Source organism: Schistocerca americana, chromosome 7 (genome assembly GCF_021461395.2).
Source record: "Schistocerca americana isolate TAMUIC-IGC-003095 chromosome 7, iqSchAmer2.1, whole genome shotgun sequence".
Classification (NCBI taxonomy): Eukaryota; Metazoa; Arthropoda; class Insecta; order Orthoptera; family Acrididae; genus Schistocerca; species Schistocerca americana.
In genome coordinates, this window is record NC_060125.1 from 340,979,682 (window position 1) to 341,002,534 (window position 22,853).

At 40.7% G+C, this 22,853-nt stretch overlaps 1 protein-coding gene across 1 annotated transcript in view; it reads left to right on the top strand.

Annotated features, from left to right (window-relative positions):
- Positions 1–13,460: 13,460 nt before the first annotated feature.
- LOC124622407 (ionotropic receptor 93a) overlaps positions 13,461–22,853 on the top strand; it is a 172,890-nt gene continuing 163,497 nt past the window's right edge. Inside the window, exon 1 of the mRNA XM_047148095.1 lies at positions 13,461–13,502. The gene's annotated coding sequence lies outside the window, so the exon portion shown is untranslated. The remainder of the gene's footprint in view (positions 13,503–22,853) is intronic.

Here is a 22,853-nt window from a genome sequence, read left to right on the forward strand (position 1 = left end):
GTATTTTGGACAGGTCACGAAAACTGCTGGAGAATCCTGTGGATGCCTTGGGCAGATGGAGGGAATATTTTGAAGAGTTGCTCAATGTAAGTGAAAATACGATCATTAATGTTTCAGATTTCGAGGTAGAATGGGATAGGAATGATGATGGAAATAGGATCACATTTGAGGAAGTGGAGAAAATGGTCAATAGATTGCAGTGCAATAAAGCAGCTGGGGTGGATGAAATTAAGTCGGAACTCATGAAAGACAGTGGAATGTCAGGTCTTAAATGGCTACACAGGATAATTGAAATGGCCTGGGAGTCGGGACAGGTTCCATCAGACTGGACATAAGCAGTAATCACACCAATATTTAAACATGGAAACAGAAAAGATTGTAACAACTACAGAGGTATCTCTTTAATCAGCGTTGTTGGTAAAATCTTCTCAGGTATTGTTGAAAGGAAAGTGCGAGTATTAGTTGAGGACCAATTGGATGAAAATGGGTGTGGGTTTAGGCCTCTTAAAGGTTGTCAGGACCAGATCTTTAGCTTACGGCAAATAATGGAGAAATGTTACGAGTGGAACAGGGAATTGTATCTATGCTTTATAGATCTAGAAAAGGCATATGACCGGGTTCCTAGGAGGAAGTTATTGTCTGCTCTACGAGATTATGGAATAGGAGGCAAACTTTTTCAAGCAATTAAAGGTCTTTACATAGACAGTCAGGCAGCAGTTAGAGTTGACGGTAAATTGAGTTCATGGTTCAGAGTAGTTTCAGGGGTAAGACAAGGCTGCAACCTGTCTCCACTGTTGTTCATATTATTTATGGATCATATGTTGAAAACAATAGACTGGCTGGGCGAGATTAAGATATGTGAACACAAAATAAGCAGTCTCGCGTATGCGGATGACTTACTTGTGATGGCAGATTCGATTGAAAGTTTGCAAAGTAATATTTCAGAGCTAGATCAGAAATGTAAGGACTATGGTATGAAGATTATCATCTCTAAAACGAAAGTAATGTCAGTGGGAAAGAGATATAAACGGATTGAGTGTCAAATAAGAGAAACAAAGTTAGAACAGGTGGACGGTTTCAAGTACTTAGGATGCATATTCTCACAGGATGGCAACATAGTGAAAGAACTGGAAGCGAGGTGTAGCAAAGCTAACGCAGTGAGCGCTCAGCTACGATCTACTCTCTTCTGCAAGAAGGAAGTCAGTACCAAGACTAAGTTATCTGTGCACCGTTCAATCTTTCGACCAACTTTGTTGTATGGGTGCGAAAGCTGGGTGGATTCAGGTTACCTTATCAATAAGGTTGAGGTTACGGATATGAAAGTAGCTAGGATGATTGCAGGTGCTAGTAGATGGGAACAATGGCAGGAGGGTGTCCACAATGAGGAAATCAAAGAAAAACTAGGAATGAACTCTATAGATGAAGCAGCCACGGTGAACAGTCTTAGATGGTGGGGTCATGTTACACGCATGGGAGAAGCAAGGTTACCCAAGAGACTCATGGGCTCAGCAGTAGAGGGTAGGAGGAGTCGGGGTAGACCAAGGAGAAGGTACCTGGATTCGGTTAAGAATAATTTTGAAGTAATAGGCTTAATATCAGAAGAGGCACCAATGTTAGCACTGAATAGGGGATCATGGAGGAATTTTATAAGGGGGACTATGCTCCAGACTGAACGCTGAAAGGTATAATCAATCTTAAATGATGATGATGATGATGATAATGATGATGAATCGTAACAAGAAAAATATGTTTTTGATAGTTCTTCAGTGTGACTTTGCCTTGAAACGGCATACACGCGTAGCATGTAAGTTCAATTCGAAAATTATTGAACCACAAATAAAACATTTCCCGTCATTTTATCACAAAAAATCGTACCAGTAAACAACAGGTTAAGAAGAGGTCGATCTGCCGGTGCTTTGAAAAATGATTTACTCATAGGACGTAAGTTATAATATTGTTACAATTCCCGAGCCCAGGGGTTGTAACAAGTCAGAACGACCGAGAGGTATGGTTTGGAACAGAGGGGTGAGTGATGTCGAAGCATGCAGAGAAACACTGGCAAAGGTGTCACTGACTTTGTTGCACTGAAGGTACATGGCGGGCTTTCCGCTGATTCCAGTGATTGCGCTGTGCGCCAGTCTGATGGGTCGGCTTCCAGCCGCCTAGCCTAGCAGATGTTACGCTCCTGCGCACCTCACGGCTAAATGGCTGCCGCGCGTGTTGGCTGCTCCAGTAGCCCGGGACACAGCTGGCTGCTCCCTCAAGCTCAACTTGTTGACCCCATGTAGAGCGCCGAAAGGAAAATAGCCGAGCTCCGTCGTGGTAGTGAGCATTAGCAGCTCTAGCCTTCAGCCCAAGGTAGCTCGGTTATTGAACGCAGACAGTTCTGCACTCAGAAGGCCTCGAATAGGCGCCCCCGCTCCTACCCTGCCAAGGGCAGCTTGCAGTCCACCGGACGACGACACCCAGAGAGTGGAGGCTAGCTGCCCTCTCGCTCCTCGCACAGTGCAGCTCCAAGATGCAGCCCGTCTCGTCACAGTTACGAAGCGTCCGTGCTGCGTTGGTTGTTGGTACTTTCAGCGGGCCGGTTGGCCACTGATATCCATCACCAGAAGATCTTCGTGGTTGGCCTTCAACTTAAACAATCGTCATTCTCTCCAGTTCTAGACCAGATAGAATGGCAACATGAATCCCCAATTTGAGCCTACGGGCTCGCTTATTTATATGTCTTTTCCTCATGCATCTATCGTAGTTCCTCTTTTGGGGACAAGTGGAGTGCTGTTTAATAATTACAACGTCAGCATTCCCCAGCCTGTTTCGGCCCCTATACACAAGTCACTAGACGCTGTTGTAACTACAAGGTTTGGGTGCTGCACAGCGCGTCAGTGCCGCGTGCTGTCCTGATCACTTCACACTTGTATACAGTGTCCGCCTTCTCGCCTGCGCTCAGTATCGTAAACTAGCCTCTCAGAATCGTTTGCTAAATATCAACATTGCCGATGCTTACCATCAGATGTGACAATTGGTCCCTTAACTACTACCTTCCAGCCACAGCTGTGCGAAATTTACAAGAATTCCGCAATCCATTCCTGTACTTATTTGTGGCTGGCGCAGCAATATAAAAAGAACAAAATACGGGATTTAACTGAGAGCAGAGCCAATATGGAGTCTCCAGACTCTGTACTGAAAAGAGATGGCGTGCCTGTGATGTACGCAGCATTCTCTCATCGCATTGTTCTACCTTCAAACAGATATTCAGAATATCTGTCATGCTTGATATTGTCCTACGCCAGGGATGGCCAAGATTGCGGCTCATGGGCCATGACTGACCCTGAGTGCAAAAGTGCTCAGTCTCGCTTCACATTTCCCCCACCGCCCCGCCACATTGTCTGAGTGCGAGGAGGAGAAGAGGGGAAAGCAGCGAACACACCACATTTAAAGGGTGAGTTTTCACCATTAATTAATTATTTTTGGCATCCTGAAGACATAATTTTCATGTAGTACGAATTGTCGGCATACTGTCAGACGCAATTTCGCAGAGTTTCGCACTGAAGTTGCATGTAATTGTGACTTTTTAGTTTCATAACAGAAAAAAGATCTCTCACACAAGTATGTCGATTGAAACATTGTGGCAATTTGCAACAGAAGAGAGCAATGTAGAAGTCCTGGACAGATTTAACGTAAAAATACTTGCCAAGGAAACCTTTCAGGTCAATCAGTTACGTCTGCACATGCAGAGGGCGCTTTCAACTGAAATGGCAGACGGTCCCGTAAACAGATCGACAAGAGACATATGAGGCCTGTCTAAAAGGTATCCGACCTATGGCCAGAAAAAATATTTCGAACACCTGACAGGGTTGTGACTCTAATCCTCTTCAAAGTAGGCCCCCTTGTGCTTGCACACACTTAGCCCACCGATCCTTCCATTGCTGGAAACACCTCTGGAAGTCTTCTTTTGGAATGGTGTTCAGCTCTATCGTCGTGTTCCGCATTATCTCTTCTCTACTCTCAAAACATTTCTTTCAGCGGCGTTTTCAATTTTGGAAGCAACCAGAAGTCGCAAGGTGCAATGTCTGGAGAGTAGGAGGTTGGCGAACGGCTGTAATTTCAGGTTTGGCCAAGAAATTTAGGATCAATGGGATGAATGTGCGGGGGCGCTGTCATGATGCAGTTGCCAGTTTTTCGCTGTCCACATGTCTCGTCTTTTGCGCTGAATCGCGTCGTGGAGTCGCCAGAGAACATCTTGATAGTACTTCTTTGTCACTGTTTGTCCTTGTGGTGCATATTCGTCATGCACAATTCCACGGACATAAAGAAGACAGTCAGCATCGCCTTGATTTTGCTTCGCACCTGCCGCCCTTTCTTCGGCCTTGGAGGTTCGGGATGCTTTCATTGCAACGACTGCCTTTTTGTTTCTGGGTTATACCCGTACACCCATGACTCATCTCCAGTTATCATGGTTTTCAGAAACTCAGGATCAGTGTTGGTGGTGTCCAGAAGGTCCTGTGCAACGTCAAAACGGAAGTCTTTTTCAGAATGAGATTTTCACTCTGCAGCGGAGTGTGCGCTGATATGAAACTTCCTGGCAGATTAAAACTGTGTGCCCGACCGAGACTCGAACTCGGGACCTTTGCCTTTCGCGGGCAAGTGCTCTACCATCTGACCTACCGAAGCACGACTCACGCCAGGTCTCACAGCTTGGCTAAGCCATGTCTCCGCAATATCCTTTCTTTCAGGAGTGCTAGTTCTGCAAGGTTCGCAGGAGAACTTCTGTAAAGTTTGGAAGGTAGGAGACGAGATACTGGCAGAAGTAAAGCTGTGAGACCGGGCGTGAGTCGTGCTTCGGTAGCTCAGATGGTAGAGCACTTGCCCGCGAAAGGCATAGGTCCCGAGTTCGAGTCTCGGTCGGGCATACAGTTTTAATCTGCCAGGAAGTCTTTTTGTTCTGGCGAAAGCAACTTGGGCACGAATTTCGCAGCCGCTCGGTGCATGTTGAAATCATCACGCAAAATTGCATGTGCAGAATATTTACTCACTCCAACCTCTTGGGCAATCTCCTGCACGGTCAAGCGACGATCTGCCATCTCCAAATTTTGCACCCTCTCGACAACAGCTGCACTCCGAGCAGTTTGGGGCCTGCTAGAACGCTGGCCACTTTCCGCTGATGTGCGGTCATTATTGAATCGCATCTCCTCCAAACAGGTGCTGAATCTTACGTATTGTTTCGCTTCGAGAATCATCAAGTTTTTGACAAAATTTGATGAAGTATCTTTGCTCAACACATTCTGTCATCTTGACAGAATCGGTTATCCGTTGTGTAGCACCTCACTCAGCGACCGACAGACAGCGACTGACGGGCTGGAAGGCGGGGGCAAAATTCACACATGCTCATAAAGGTCTCTTCCTTTACTGTGGCGCCGCGCTATCGCCTCTATTTTGAGCGGGAATATCAAAAGTCGGATACTTTTTAGACAGATCTCTTAAGACTGACAGTGTCCTCAAAATCTTGAAAGGTGGCTACACTGAGTCACAGCGCCAGAGATTGCGCCAACGAGTATTATTCAGCCGCCTCCACTGGCAGTGGTAGTTCAGAAGTTGCCGTGGGCAGTGCTTGCTGAGAGGATGTTGATGGCTGTACTAGATGAGGCCATGTCGTATGCAGTTGTTCTGATGCGCTAGACAGCCGATGCTGTTCGATTGGGGATGTTGTAATGATCAGAGTGTATTTTTCGTCAATATATATGAGGTAATAAAAAAGTTTTTGTATTTCAAATTTCCTAAATAACAATGCTTCTTGGTCACAGGTTCAGTCAACAAAGCATTTGGCTTGTGTTCATTTATTAGAGTGTAATTCTGATTTCTATGTGCAACCATAGTATTTCTGTTGTTTTTTTTTTTACAATTACTTCATTGTAAATGGCGTTTAAAGCATCTTGTCGTATTGAGGAAGAACCGTGCCAGATGTATACGTTGAATCACACTTCCACACACAGAACAGTTACACTTGTGCTTTGTTGTTTCGCAGCTTTTATAGTTGCTGGGAACTTAATTGTGTTAACGGAAATTTCCTTTCATTTTTTGTTGTTATTCTATGCAGTCAGATTGCGGAGTAATACTAGTCAGGGCCAACCGGTTACGAGACTTCGTAATCGGACAAACAGCGACTAAAATTAAAATTATCTGCATTCTATTTAATTAAGCCCCCATGCAACCTTTGTAAAAATATTCTTTCAGTTCTTTCAAGGCCATAATGAATTCATGAAACCTTGCGCTTTCTTTAACGCCAGTGAGCTTAGGGATATGAACTGTCTTTGTCAGAATGTGTTCCTTCTACAATGCGATTTACTTTTTAACTGCATCCCCATCAAACCAGAAATAAGTTACCGTGCAATGTGGTACTGTGGGCGCTGTGCAGTCAAGTTCACTTATGAGGCGAAGTTTGCACTCCACTCCGGATGTTCTAATTTTTGTTCTTGCACTCCTTTTTCCTTCATAAATATAACAATGGCGAGTTTAAATGGAAAATTCGTTCCAGGCCTGCCCCTTGACTTAACCAATGTATTTTGTAGTAATATATGAAGTCTCCATACTCTTCGTCCATTTCCATGAAAACTATTGCAACTGACAATGAAATAATGGGTGCGGCTTCAGGAATTTAACTGTTCATACCATCAATTTCTTCAAGTGCTCCATTCCTGAAAATTTAGCACAAATTACTTTTTGATCTACATTACAATGAATTCCATCTTTCGATCATTGTAATTTTTTGGTCTTTCATAGTCATCTAAATGTTTAAATTCTCTTTGCATGGTACTGTAATCTCGTTTCATAGCAAATAAGCAGTACCCGTCGCTTATGCAAACTGAAAATTCTCATCCCTCTCTTCTGTCATTCCCATTAATTTTAAAGGATTGTGACTACAGATCGCTCTTTTTGCGCAAGCAACCAATGGACCAGTGAACGTCCTTCATACTACGAACAAATAAGAAACGGTAGACAGCGCTGATACAACGATTCTGTTGAACTCAGAGAGTTGTGCCGACCTGAAATAAATGTCGCGCTGTTCCGGTTACTTACGAGAAGGACCGAACAAACCAGAGTGACTGGCTGGGCACTGGCATGTCCGCGACCCGCACATGCTACGCGCGTGAAGTTTGACACGCCATGGCCAGCCCTCCCATACACGTTCGGAAAGACTCCTCAGTGTGCTTTTTCCACACCGTGGCGTCAGAAACTCGTCACGCTCAACGCTGAAGTTCGAATGCAAGGTCCCTGTGTCGACAGCTTAGGAGTGCGAAGTGCGTGGACTAGCTGCGGGCGCGACGATACGGTTGCTCCAAGATGACAGACGAGAAGGAAAGTTTCACTGCTTGGATCGTAAGCAGAGGTTCCATAGTCTGGAAATCCGACACCGGCCCAGAAAGCGGTGTGCTGACCCTATTCCCCCACACTGCAACGTAATGATGTCATACGGCATAGGACGACACAGAAGCCAGTCTCGAAAAGTCTAGTAGAGCGATATAACGTTCGTTGCTGTTGGCGTTGAAACTTTTCGCATAATATCTGAGACATGTGCTAAAGTTTCAAAGTATGACGTCCTGAAACGACTATCGCAGTATAAACTCCTGCGGACCTCTGGCCCTGATGCAGAGTTTACTTTTTTTTATACACCAGTAGAATAATTCTGTAGGTTCTAGCTCACTTTTCTCATTTCGTAAAAAGTAAGATAGTTACTCGTTTTACTCGCAATTTTGTTATTTTTCACGAAATTTTGAAAAATTATCTAGAACCTACAGAATTATTCTACTATCCCCCACCTAAAAATCACTTATTTTACACACATTTCCCATAGGTGAACGTAAGAAATTAATAAGTTAGTAACTCATTTCCCTAGGTGAACAGAAGGAATTAAATTTAATGAGCTTGGTGAATGACTCATTTCCATAGGTGAACGTAAGAAAATAAATAAAATGAATTAGTTAACGAAGGTAAATTATATTAAAAATTTCAGTTTTTTTGCTTTTTGAAAACACTTCGTTTGTAAACAAGAAATTAACACTTCTATAACTTTTTCTAGTTTTTTTATTCATTTATACAATTAAAAATTTTCGTTAAGTTTTCTATGTTGTGCATCGAATGTAAGATTCTTCTTACCATACATAATTACATAAGCAATTGTATCATTCAGAATTTTATCATTAAAAGCTGCACAAAGTATCATAAGAGTTTTCTGTGTAACTACAACAAATTTTTTCTACGAGTCATATTGATGACATAAATCGGATAATTCGTTATGAAACTAAATGGATTAATAATTCGATTTTATATTCTTTTTATTCCATTAGTACATACTAGTTCTATAACTATCGAATGAATCTTTTACACCACATCTAGGTCTGTTCATAAAACGTAAATTTTTTTCACTTAATTCGCCAGTAACCTCAAGATTGTGTGTTAGTTGAAATAACATTAATGATTCTCTTAATAATTCATCACTCACTTGGGTTATTTCAATTGCTGGAATATTCAAGTAACCAAAATCAATTAAATATTCAGCTCCTTTGTTCTTTTCTTCAGGCTGCAGTCCTGAGCCTGGCGCAGCCAGTAAGGCTGCTTTAGCTGGCGTTGGCGCAGCTACCACTGTTTTCACAAACAGCAATATCAGAAGTATCTTCATTTAAAGAGAGTTAAAATAATATAATTACTCTAAATTCATGAAGTTATTTTCATTTACAATTTAATTTAATCATCATCACAAAGAAAATATGGTGAATACAAACTACAGATTTCAGCTACTGTTTATTGTTTGCAAAACTAATAAAAATGTTTCTCTTAAATGGAGTCGATCGTAGATCTATTCAACAACAAGCTTACATACAACAATAAGCAAGTGTTTTTGATTATTGATGAAAAAAATAATCCTTGTTTTTATGCAACCAAGTTGCTGATCTGTTAGGATATATTCGGCCTAGAGATGCAATTAAAACGATGTTAAACAAAAATACTGTAAAAATATGAGAATTTGGTAGCACCATTTCACTGCTACCTAAATATATACAAAATTCAACAAATTTTATCAATTAACCTGGTCTTTATTCTTTTGTTATGAAATCCAAAATGCCTTTTGCAGAAAATTTTCAAGATTGGGTTAATGAAAAAGTTTTACCTCCAATTCGAAAACATGGAGAATATGAAATTAAAATTTTTTACAAAGGTCAAATAAAACACAAAGATAATTGTGTACAAGAACTACAAACACTGAATAAATTAAACACAGAAATAATTCGAATAAAAGATGATAGAATTAAAATTAAAGATGAACACATTCAAAATTTGAGAGAAACAGTTCATCAGTTCATACTGCTTCAGAAATAATAGATAAAAGGAATGAACAAATAAACACATTATTACCTCACCATGTTCCCAAACAATTGATGACAATGACGATGAATATGATTATGCTTATTATTTCATTAGAGCAAACTGAAATAAGTTGCAGAAACAATTATATGAAATCAAAGATAGGCATCCAAATTGTGAAGAAATGTTAAGACTGACTTATAATCCTAACTCAATAAATCTGTATCAAAGAATGAAAGAAAATTTGAGGATTGTCTGTCACCTGAACTATTTCAATATTTTGAATAACTATACACAAGAACAATTAATTAATGATATTAAAATGCTTCATCACACTGAACTTTTATAAAATGACGTTGTCTTTATTCACCCAGCTGTTGTGTGAATTATCGAAACCCAACCATTTAACATAAACTTGGTCGAAGGCTGAAACCTGCTTTAGCTGGCGCTTATCTTCTTTCTTTCTCAAAACTTTTTCAACTAAGTATGCATCTGGATATTTTGTTTTCTGTAGTTCTTGGTCATAAAAATTTCCCTTTACATCTTTCAATTTATATGTGATTGGATTAGAAAAATAACATCTTCAATTTCAAAAAATTCTGTTAACTAATTAGCTGTATATCGTTTTTCAAAAAAACCTTTAACTTTACTAATTCTCACTTTATCACCTTTCTTAAATTTCGCGTTTTCATTAGATACAATGTTACTAATTTTAAAATTTTTCTCACTAACTTCTGTTGGTTTCATTTTTATAGTTGAATGTTTTGTGTTATTGTACTCATCAATTAGATTTTTAAATAAATATAACATTTTTCAATAAGATAGCGATTGATCGCATGTTGCCTTGACCTACCTCGTTATGGAGGGTGTTACGTTGTTGCCCTGTTCATGTATAAGATTAATTTTGATGGTCCAGTTAAGTACTGTTCAGAAATTCGAGAGTTATTCGGACAGTAAGTAACGATCGGTCGTGAAATGGAAAATACAGTGAAAATCTGATGAAGCTTCGGATAGATGCGTTAGGCACTGTGTCTGGTACCCCCGTCGACCGCATCATGTCGCTCTTTTCAGTTCTGAGCTCACAGTGAGAACGTAAAGATGGCTACAAATTAGCGTCTCCCGCCAAGTATGAGGGCCTGGCGAAAGTTTTCGCTTGAAGCTACACAATCCACATAACATAACTGTCATGCGGTTCGTTCTACACGACTATTCTCGACCGCACTCTGAAGGGGCAACGAAGATGCTCCCGCAGCGTTTTCGATGGGAAGTGTTTGATCACCCATAATACAGCCCGTAATCGGCTACCCCTGAGGGTCATCTCTGCTCAAACTAACCGCTGGTTATGAAGACAATATTTTGACATAGACAACGATCTGCAGTCCAGAGTAGAAAATCGTCGAAAAGCACTGGTGGCTGTCTTCTATAACGAGGGAATTGAAAAGTTGGTACAACGCTACGACAGATGTTTAAGTCTGAGCGGCGAACTGTGTAGAGAAGTAGCTGGAAGGTGTAGCTAACCGTTGCAAATAATATAGTTTTGATTTTCACTGTGGTTTCCATTTCGCGACCTGTCGTTCCTTACTTTCCGAATAGCCCTCGTATCTTTGATATCGATGTAATAATACCAATGAGTTGATTGCGCTTTTTTATGAAACAAATGGTGTTCTTTAGACTTATCACTCTATCATCTGTCTTCTTACATGTAAGACCTCCATATCTGTGCTCTTAAGCTAATTGTTAATAATAACCTTATTTTGCAGTCGCTGAATATGCACCTCATGTATCATCAGTTGTCTTTATAAGTGTGTTTTTTGTATGTTTCAGCAACTTTATTCCGTTGGGAAGCGTTAAGTTCGGTTATGTTATAATATGATTACGCGCCAGCTGCATACTACCATATGCATATTTGCATCGTTTCTCAAAAAACTGGGAGTCTAAATTGTTAGTTATTCGAAGTCTGATCATTCTTGGTGTGTAATGCGACTTATTTTATCGCATGATACTACATTTTAAGACGGTCGACCATCACCCAACTTATCGCTCTCCTACGCGCACCTGACGCGTGTTCGCCTGACTTCATCGCAGTAGGAAAAATAATGGTAATACCCGCAGACCCAGCTACAAAGGGAGTTTACTAAAATAAGATCTCAATTCAAAGCTAATTAAGTTACTTCCACTCCCGCTGCAGCTCTTGTAGTATTTCCCGATTGTAAAATAGTCAACCATCTGCTTTTATTAGAACGATTACTAAGACTTACGAGGGATATATTAAACATGCCTCACAGCGTCTAATAGCAACCTTTTAGTGGTATATAGGATATCTCTTGGAGTCTCGTTTGAAGCCTGTGCTCATTTGGTTTCGACTCTGCGTGCTATACTGTTGACAACTTGAGATTTGTTTGAAGTCTGTGCCCATTTCGTTTCGACTCTGCGTGCTATACTGTTGACTGCTTACTCACTGAAAGTTGCCCAAGCTCTAGAGCTAAGAGAGTTACGTAGGTCAGATTAGACTGTATCGGTACAACGTATACGTTTTGGAGGTTCTGTGGCAAATTAGTGTTTAGCTGTTCGGTTTCTTTATTTTTTATGAGCCTCCTGTTTCACATTATTCCATAATGTTGGTTAACATGGGCCTATAATGAAAATATACTTTAGGTTTGGTAACAGATACCGTCAGCAGTAAACTCTGTGTGCCTGGTCTATGCACTTGCATCTTGGATTAATTTCTTCTGTGTGATGTAAGTATCATTTGCAAAGCCAATGTTATGAATTTAAAGTTATTTCAGTGCTTCAGGGTTTGATCCATTTCTTTGGATGATTTCGTTACGTCAATGATCGTTTGTAATATGTGAGCTTTATTTTTGTTAATTTAATCTAAGGTACAGACAGTTTGTCTATACACGGAAAGTTTCCCCCTAGTGAGTGGAGTATTTTATTACAAAATAATCAGTTAAGATTTTCGCTATAAATGTGGGATTATTTATTATGATAATGGTTTCAAGAAGTGTTATTTGGATATACAGTGGGAACCAGAACTCCAGCGACAAAGTTTCAGAGATGAATCAAAACAAGGAAAAATGTGTAGTAAACATGGGCTCTGAAATACATACCTTAGGACCACTAGTGATAACATTTTCATCTTCGAAACTGTGAAACACATGTCTTCACTGCAAGGTCTTTGCTCTCCATAGTTCGGGAGGAGGTAGTACGGACCTACACAAGAAAAAAGGTCCAATAAACATGAGCTCTAAAATGTATACCTTAAGAATTACGAGCACTTGTTCATTAGAAGAGATGTGTTTCCCAGCAGCAAAGGGGAATAACTGCTCATACGTCTTCAGGTAGGTACTGTAGAGCCCATGTCCACTGGACACTGTTTTCGAGTTTTAGTCCACACTACCACTTCCGAAAATATGGAAAGCAAAGAATTTTCAGTAGAAGAGGTGTGTCTCACAGCAGCGAAAGTGAACAAGTTCTCATAGCTCTTAAGGTACGCATTTTAGAGTCCATGTCTATTCGACATTTTTTCTTGTTTTGGTCCATTCTACCACCTCACAAAGTTTGTCGGTGGAGTTCTAGTTCATCCTATATATACGTTTTGGTCTTGGTTTTCTTGAAATTGGTAACTGTGAGAGGCGGTTGACAATATTTTGTGTTACTGTTAAAATGTATTTAGGCTCCACAATCCCAACCATTTCCACTCCACATTCTATGTTGCTGCCAGATTCCAACCATTTCCGATGACAACTATGTGTACTAAATTTCGCACTCTGTGTACTCACGCATCACCTGAGAGTTTAATCATGCGTTGTTCCCACTCTTATGAATGCACACAATAAGTAAAATTTCGTTACCTGCTTTGCAACCCAGTGTTGCAATTTTAATGGTGAGAACTGACTAAGATTACCGGTTAAAAACTAGATGCCATTCTTGTTGAAGTTAGTGGGTGCAAATGTCGTGCAAAGAGAAACACGTGCCGCTCACCATAGTGAGTTAATGACGAGCTGAGTCCACTGGGTGTGGTGGAAGGGGCGGAGCGGTGGCAGAATAGCGCATGCCCGCATGGCAGGTTGCCGCTGCGGCAGGCGCCAGAAGCTTCGCAGAGGCCAAAGTAGCGCCAGCACTCGACGCAACGCCAGCAGGTAACGTAATACTTACTGCCTGTCGCTGCCTACGTTTCTCTCTCCCATAATGCCATGTACAATGCTTTGCTGTTTCTCATTGATAACATACCGGCTTATAGGAGAACGTAATTGGTGAGACGGCGACATCGGCGCTTCCTCAGTGACTCATGTACTCTTATCATTTTGAATGACGATTATCTGCAGCACTGGGTGTCGTTACTTGAATTAGAATATGCTTTTCAATTTGTCTTTTTCAACATTGCACAGTTTAAACAGTGTAGGCATTTTTATGTGTTTGGTACAACTCGTCGAATGTAGATATTACAGTCAATTGTCCGGATTTTAAAATGAACAACATGATACGTAGCGTTTCTTGAATAGCTGTGACGCAAAATACCTTGCAAGTATAATTCAGCTATTCAAGAAACACTTGGTGTCATGTTAAAGTCCATGTGTCCAACAGCATTTTAACAATGTCCGACCGTTTTGACGCTAACTCAAATACGTCTGTTTGACGGACTATGCCACACACTTGAAAATGGCTGTATGTCCGAAATTGAGCTCTAGTGAAAAAGACAAAATAAATGCGTTTTCTAATCCAAATTACGACAGCCAGTGTGACAGACTATATTCACTCAAAAAAATTACTGCTACTGTAGGCCCCATTGCAACTTAAATCTTATCTCTTTGATTTGTATTTAGATAGTGTGTTTATAAATAGCATTAAACATTAGGCAGCGCTATCTCTTCGTGATCACCACCATAGACTTAATCTAGGCGTTATATGAAAAAGTAAAATTAACATTCAGCTATTTCCCAGATCTTTGCTTATTTGTCGTGATATGTCCGTGCCTTGACCCGATGTATAAACAGTCTCGCGTACCTTGTTATGGTGACTACCACGACGTTGTTTAACTAGGAGTTCGAAGGGAGCATAGGGCCGCTTCACTCTTTCCGCCTACGCACTCATTTTCCGCTGCTGGATACCCTGTAAAGCGGCAAATAAATCAGCTGAGACCAACAAAGAGTGAAGACTAACGGATCTGTGATCTGACCCTCAGTTACGTGCTCGTATGATATAGTATTTATGTATTGCATATTCGATAAATTTGGTACTGTTAATACTTTATCCACTTTCATACCGAAGAACAGAGGCGTAGGATCTTCTCTTACATCTAACAGACGTTTTTCAAAACTTCTCCTAATATAAAATACTACCGAACTCGGTAATGTTTCCAGTTGCCAAATACGTATGGGAATTAGTTATATTTACGTCATAATCTGGGGTAAACCTGGGAATTGTGTCAGGACCAAATTTCAGCGCCTCGCTGCAACTTCGCCTGCTTTGAACATATGGTATTCGAAATTATAATACAAATCGTATAGAATATCAACGAAAAACATCTCGAAATGTTCTTGACAGACTTACTCCATTTTTTCACATGATACTCTAATAAACATTCGGACGAACAGAGGCTTATAACCTTTTAAATTACAATGTACAGTTTTTCTGTTTAAACCAGCTTCGATAGTGAAAACGGTGTGCAGTACTATGAAAATGTGCTGTTTTCTTTTCTTTCTTGCAGTCAGTTTCAATTAGGATAGCAGGGCACGTAAACCATTAGATAAATTGTTTCTCTGTATATGTAGTTTTAAACAAAAGTTGTGTTCACAACATTGTGCTGATTTCTTTTCGTTCTCGCAGTCAGTTTTAACAAGAGTTCTGAATATTATGTAAGTTGTAACTGTGGCATACCGGCCTACAATTGGGATACTCTCATGCGATCTGAATCGTCTGTAACTTTGTAATGTCACGCGTTCGCAGATCAAAACTGTGTGAACTAACATCGTTAAAGCTATTGTACCAACACATGCAACTGGAGAGATCTTTCTCATACTCCGTAAACCAATGATTCCAACTGATTTACCCATTCGATTTAAGATACTGTAATTAGAACTGATTTCAAGACAGAAAATGTAACAGCACACATTTTTGCAACACAGCACTTTCTTTTTTGCAGACGGTTTAAAAAATACCTATCTATTGTTGTTTAAAAATGTGTAGCCTATGTCCGTCCGAATGTTTATTACAGTATCTGTAACAATTTGTAGTAAATCGGTGAAGACCTTCTCGAGATTTTTCCTAACAACTCTTCCAATTTATATATTGGCATAGATAACACAAGATCTTTTACATTAACGATGAATACACGCTAATAACAATAATAAATTACGTACAGTATATAGCGTGAATCACTTAACACTTGCACCCTTTTACGTCGTGAGTGGTTCAACACTTCTAAACGAGGTCATAGGCCAATGGTAGTTGGTAGAGTGGCATGTAATTTTGTTGCACGTGTTAATACTCCCCTACTCTTGTACAACTGAGATATTGAAACAACAATGATATTTTAAAATGGAAAGAATAATTTTTTTATCGGCATTCGAAAGCTCTCGAAAAGGCTAGTGCAGCGATATAACGTTCCTCGCTGTTGGTGTTGAAACTTTTCGCATAATATATGAGAAATGTGCTACAGCTTCAAAGTATGACGTCCTGAATCTATTATTGCAAGTCGAGCTATCAAGCATCTCTCCATTGTTATATACAACGAAAATATGCTAAGACAAAGTGTGTTTCCTATTGGTCTATGTTGTAAATGGAACTATCTTCTAACACAGGGCTTCCCAACGTGTGGTCCGCGGACTCCTTAGGGGTCCGCCGGCTCTTTCTAGGGGTCCGCGGCCACCTTTCACAAATCGTGTAAAATAATGAGTAAAATTAGTGAATAAAAACGCGAAAATCAACTTCATCACTATTTTATTTTTCGTGTGAAAAACATGTGTACTTTTACTTCAGGTCGTATTCCCAAGCAGCCTTTGCGGTTCCTAGGTGAGAACGCATACACAGTTTAGTGCCGGAGAATGCGGCTTCTCTGATCAACTGTTTCGCAACAATACGGGGGTCGTTTGTGCGCCGGCTCACGGCGCTAGATGCGCTGAAACCTGTTATGCATGCGCGGAGCTATCTTTGTCGACCAATCACAGCGCTCGCTGGCACGTATGCGGCCCCAGGCATCGTTAAATGTTAAACTTGCTTTGTCAGTGCACTACCTATTTCATAAGTATATTTTTGATTGTTGCCACGCCACCTGCCACTTGCTAGCTACCAACTGACAGTACATTGTTGCAATGCCACCTGCTAGCTGCCGGCTATGGACTGACAGCTGCCATTCAGTAGATGCGCAAAGACGTAAAAATAACTAGAATTTCTTAGCTGTTTACATTGTGGAACTGGAAAACGGCTTTATAGAAGCAGATTTCAAGAATCGATTTTGAAGTGTTTACTTTACCAACCAAAAGCGGAACTGGGACATCAGCTTACGAAATCCGCTTTTGGAAACGCATGTAAACTGGGTGAATGTATTCCCACACATTGCACAACAGATGTCACAATAGTCCTTTAAAGGCAATTCCTTGGCCTCTTTCCTTTCATGATGTGTTTGTGTCCCGAATCATGGGTCTGCTCTTTTCTTCACAGCCGCGCGGAATGGCCGAGCAGTCTCAGGCGCCATGTCGTCATGGATTGCGCGGCCACTCCCGCCGGAGGTTCGAGTCCTCCGAGACACACACACACACACACACACACACACACACACACACACACACACGACTGTTACGAAATGTGTATGTTCCTTACACAACAGCAGCCAACCAGTGGAAGTGAACAGACCACAAGTGGCAGCTTGTCAACAGCAAACAGTTTGGACGCGACGTTGATTGCTCTTGGAGGAAGGCAGCTCCAACGTGTGAAATGTCAATTACCAAGTAATTTTAATCAGGCTATAGTGTGTTGAACAAAGGGAGTAAATCCACTAGTAAGTGTCTGGATACAGTGGTAATTCAAATTGGATCGTTAATTTTAAGTTGTTTTCATTCATCTCTAAACCAAAGACTATTGATACTTCGGGGGCGGGGGGGGGGGGGGGGGGGATGGGGGTGGGTGGGTGGGGGGGGGGGGGAAGATTGGGCGGAGGGGTCATTGGGAACATGGTACTTGCATTAAGGAGCTTTCAGCTTTGAGTTCCCATGGGTTTCGCTCTGAAATTTAAAGTTGCTGTGCTCTTGACTGACTAGGGGACCGCCATGGATTTTCGACTGAAGAAGGGGTCCGCCAGCTGAAAAGATTGGGAAGCCCTGTTCTAACATATCAAAAGGGACGTACCAAAAGCTTTTCATATTTGTGTATGGACTGTGGTGTGCAATGGTTTTGTAGTTTCTTAAGTGTTACATTTTCATCTCCTCCAAGCTTGTTGAATACCACATAACAATTCAGAGAGCAAAGAATCACACTCAAGCTCCTATATTATCTATTGTGTATCAAAATTTTTCATTAGCTAATAATATTAATTTCCAATTTAGACTGCAGGTTCGGCTTTCTAGAGAATGAGAAGGAAAAGATAATAGGATGCGCAGAGCAGGATTAGCAACTACGAATTATCTGTTGAAATGGCGTCCATTAAATCACCGCTGAGCTGCACGGAACCCCTACATATTGTTCGAAAATATAAAATCAAATTGAAATTGTCGTGTATGAATAATTAAACAATATTTTATGGTACTTGCCATAAACTACTCTCCACGCTTCAGCGGATAATAAAAATTGAAATATATTTTTTAGATAAAATTAATCTTCATCTTCTCCACAAAATTTAACACATGCAGCTCCAGAGCAGGAATTTCGTTATCTTCCAATATTCCGTGAGTATTTATCGATGTTATAAGCTCTATACATTTGAATGTGCAAGCCTTTCTGATAGGGCTTGACTCCATCCTAAACTAATTCCATAAACAAAGTTACAGAATTTAAGATCGAAGACTCATGGGGAAAGAGGGGACAATATGTGATCGTTGCTCGGAAGGACGATAGTCTTTGGTGCGTTACAGATTTAGGCAGAGCGACCCGACTTAAAAGGCGTCACACATTCTCTCATTAGCCATTACACGAAAAGAGCAAAATACAATTCCAGTAATCACATAAAACAAACGCTTATAATTCAAAACCTAATAAAAATTTGAATAAAATGTGTCTTACATACAATGTGCCGGCTGTTGCGAAAAATAGTGTCGCAAATAAGTTTGAGACAGTTTAATACTCATGTTTAGGTAAACGGCTTTTGTGGAAACACTCTAAAGGGGAGTCTCGCATGAGAACAACGTTTGTAACAAATAACCAATTCCGGCTGTTTTGCCTTACAGTTCATAGCACATTCAGCTGACTTTTTGCATAAATATGTCGGTTGATGTAGGAGTTAAAAGTATTAACCACACAACGAAGTTACAGAGATTTCTTCTTATGGGACAGCGGCAACTCTGTAAGTCCGCTTTGTAAAATGAAGAAACCGCACAACAGTTGCTTAATGCAGTTTTTTATTGTGTACACGAAAGGTTCGGAACACTTAAAGTTCCATCATCTGATGTAAACCGTAGTAATCAACATATTGTGTCACACAGCATGGGAGGGGATCCTCAGATCTGAAATCTCATATAAGGAACTATGCGGCTAAACTTTCTAAAATGAATTTAAAAAATTAAAAGAGAGAACAGGGCGTTACTTACAAATAAAATCATTTAACAACCTGAGGTCATCCTCACTCCACTGTTGTCATGGAACCAAAGGTTGCATGTCAAAAGGATAAAAGGGGCCTAGAAAAATCCTAAAAAGTGGACATTAGGACTCGACACCAGAAGTCACTCCTGATGTCATGAACACAATATTTGCATTATTATGTGGGTTATTCGGAAAGTAAGGAACGATCGGTCGCGAAATGGAAAATACTGTGAAAATCCGATGAAACTTTGCACAGATAAGTTGGCACTGTGTCTAGTATGTCCATCGATCGCATCATGTCGCTCTCTTCAGTTCTGAGCTCACAGTGAGAACGTAAAGATGGCTACAAATTAGCGTCTCCCGCCAAGTATGAGGGCCTGGCGAAAGATTTCGCCTGAAGCTATGCAATCCACATAACGTAACTGTCATGCAGTTCGTTCTACACGACTACTCTCGGCCGCACTCTGAAGGGGCAATGAAGATGGCCCTGCAGCGTTTTCGATGGGAAGTGTTTGATCACCCACAATACAGTCCATAATTTGCTACCCCTGAGGTTCATCTCTGCTCAGATGAACCGCTGGCTATGAAGACAATATTTTGACACAGACAACGAGCTGCAGTCCAGAGTAGAAAATTGTCGAAAAGCACTGGCGGCTGTCTTCTATAACGAGGGAGTTGAAAAGTTGGTACAACGCTACGACAGATGTCTAAATCTGAGCGGCGACCGTGTAGAGAAGTAACGGGAAGGTGTAGCTAACCGTTGCAAACAAAACAGTTTCGTTTTCACTGTGGTTTCTATTTCGCGACCTATCGTTCCTTACTTTCCGAATAGCCCTCGTACAATTTGCACAAGATGGTGGAAATTTAAGTGTTCTGAAACCAATCGTGTGCACAATAAAATATTGTGGATTAAACAACTGTTGTGCGGTTTTTCCATGTTACAAAATCAACAAAGTCACCTGCTCCTATGCGTAATATTATTGCCGAAAATCGTTAAAGAAAAAAAATGGGCGGAAGTTTCAAGTTATTTGTCCTGTACTCACTAAACTACTTCTTCTTGCGTTGAATACAGCCAACTGAGGACTGAGTTACTCCGAGGAGTTGTTCTCTCGAATGAGGTTCTTCGTATCTTTCCAGTATTTTTTCATTCTATCACTGTGCAGCTGTTTTTGTCCCTAGGCGAAGATTCTACCACGTTTTCTCTCTTTCTCTCCAAAAATCTTGAAGGTCTTTTTTATTTTTGATCAGAATATTTCTGTATTTTCAACATCTTCTTCAATTATGCTCATCTATTATAATTCGTTTTGAGTATGTGATCTCTCAGTGAGCTTCTGATTGTTGACGAGTTGTTGCCATTTTGTGCACATTTCAACGGTGACGCACCCGCTTCCTTTAGGTCCCGCGAGATGTGCAGTTACTTTAGCAGACTGATTGGAGTCCGGATTACCAGTGTTCGTAACAGCACAACTCGCAGGACCTCAAGAAAACGGCTGAGTCGGTCGTCGAAATATTGTGCACAATATGGCAATACCTCGCCAGAATACCCGGAAGCACACCATTAACTTTTTGAGTATCTTGAATCCAATAATTTTTGTTCTTTCTGTTACTGAAATATTGCAAGATTCTTTTATTTAATTAATTGAAATGGTGCATAAGTTCGTAGCGATTTTTGATAAGTTAACAGATACATGAAACGGAGACTTTAGTCATCAATAACAAGTTCTTCTTCACTAACTACAACAGTCTGCCAAAGCTGGGGTATCTTTACGAGTCCGAGACAGTAACAACACGTGGTTCTGAGGTAAAGAACTCGTCGAGCCATTTTCGGAGCACATTTTTATGCGGAAAGGAAGTTCCCTGGCGATTGTTCGATGTTGTATGTTGTTGTGGTCTTCAGTCCTGAGACTGGTTTGATGCAGCTCTCCATGCTGCCCTATCCTGTGCAAGCTTCTTTATCTCCCAGTACTTACTGCAACCCACATCCTTCTGAATCTGCTTAGTGCATTCATCTCTTGGTCTCCCTCTACGATTTTTACCCTCCAAGCTGCCCTCCGATGCTAAATTTGTGATCCCTTGATGCCTCAGAACATGACCTACCAACCGGTCCCTTCTTTTTGTCAAGTTGTGCCACATACTCCTCTTCTCCCTAATTCTATTCAATACGTCTTCATTAGTTATGTGATCTACCCATCTAATCTTCAGCATTCTTCTATAGCACCACATTTCGAAAGCTTCTATTCTCTTCTTGTCCAAACTATTTATCGTCCATGTTTCACTTCCATACATAGCTACACTCCATACAAATACTTTCAGAAACGACTTCCTGACACTTAAATCTATATTCGATGTTAACAAATTTCTCTTCTTCAGAAACGCTTTCCTTGCCATTGCCAGTCTACTTTTTATATCTTCTCTACTTCGACCATCATCAGTTATTTTGCTCCCCAAATAGCAAAACTCCTTTACTACTTTAAGTGCCTCATTTCCTAATCTAATTCCCTCAGCATCACTCGACTACATTCCATTATCCTCGTTTTGCTTTTGTTGATGTTCATCTTATATCCTCCTTTCAAGACACTGTCCATTCCGTTCAACTGCTCTTCCAAGTCCTTTGCTGTCTCTGACAGAATTACAATGTCATCGGCGAACCTCAAAGTTTTTATTTCTTCTCCATGGATTTTAATACCTACTCCGAATTTTTCTCTTGTTTCCTTTACTGCTTGCTCAATATACAGATTGAATAACATCGGGAAGAGGCTACAACCCTGTCTCACTCCCTTCACAACCACTGCTTCCCTTTCATGCCCCTCGACTCTTATTGCTGCCATCTGGTTTCTGTACAAATTGTAAATCGCCTTTCGCTCCCTGTATTTTACCCCTGCCACCTTCAGAATTTGAAAGAGAGTACTGCAGTCAACATTGTCGAAAGCTTTCTCTAAGTCTACAATTGCTAGAAACGTAGGTTTGCCTTTCCTTAATCTTTCTTCTAAGATAAGTCGTAGGGTCAGTATTGCCTCACGTGTTCCAATATTTCTACGGGATCCAAACTGATCTTCCCCGAGGTCGGCTTCTACTAGTTTTTCCATTCGACTGTAAAGAATTCGCGTTAGTATTTTGCTCCTGTGACTTATTAAACTGATAGTTCGGTAATTTTCACATCTGTCAACACCTGTTTTCTTTGGGACTGGAATTATTATATTCTTCTTGAAGTCTGAGGGTATTTCGCCTGTCTCATACATCTTGCTCACCAGCTGGTAGTTTTTTGTCAGGACTGGATCTCCCAAGGCCATCAGTAGTTCTAATGGAATGTTGTCTACTCCCGGGGCCTTGTTTCGACTCAGGTCTTTCAGTGCTCTGTCAAACTCTTCACGCAGTATTGTATCTCCCATTTCATCTTCATCTACATCCTCTTCCATTTCCATAATATTGTCCTCAAGTACATCGCCTTTGTATAGACCCTATATATACTTCTTCCACCTTTCTGCTTTCCCTTCTTTGCTTAGAACTGGGTTTCCATCTGAGCTCTTGATATTCATACAAGTGGTTCTCTTTTCTCCAAAGGTCTCTTTAATTTTCCTGTAGGCAGTATCTATCTTACCCCTAGTGAGATAAGCCTCTACATCCTTACATTGGTCCTCCAGCCATCCCTGCTTACCCAATTTGCACTTCCTGTCGATCTCGTTTTTGAGACGTTTGTATTCTTTTTTGCCTGCTTCATTTACTGCATTTTTATATTTTCTCCTTTCCTCAATTAAGTTCAA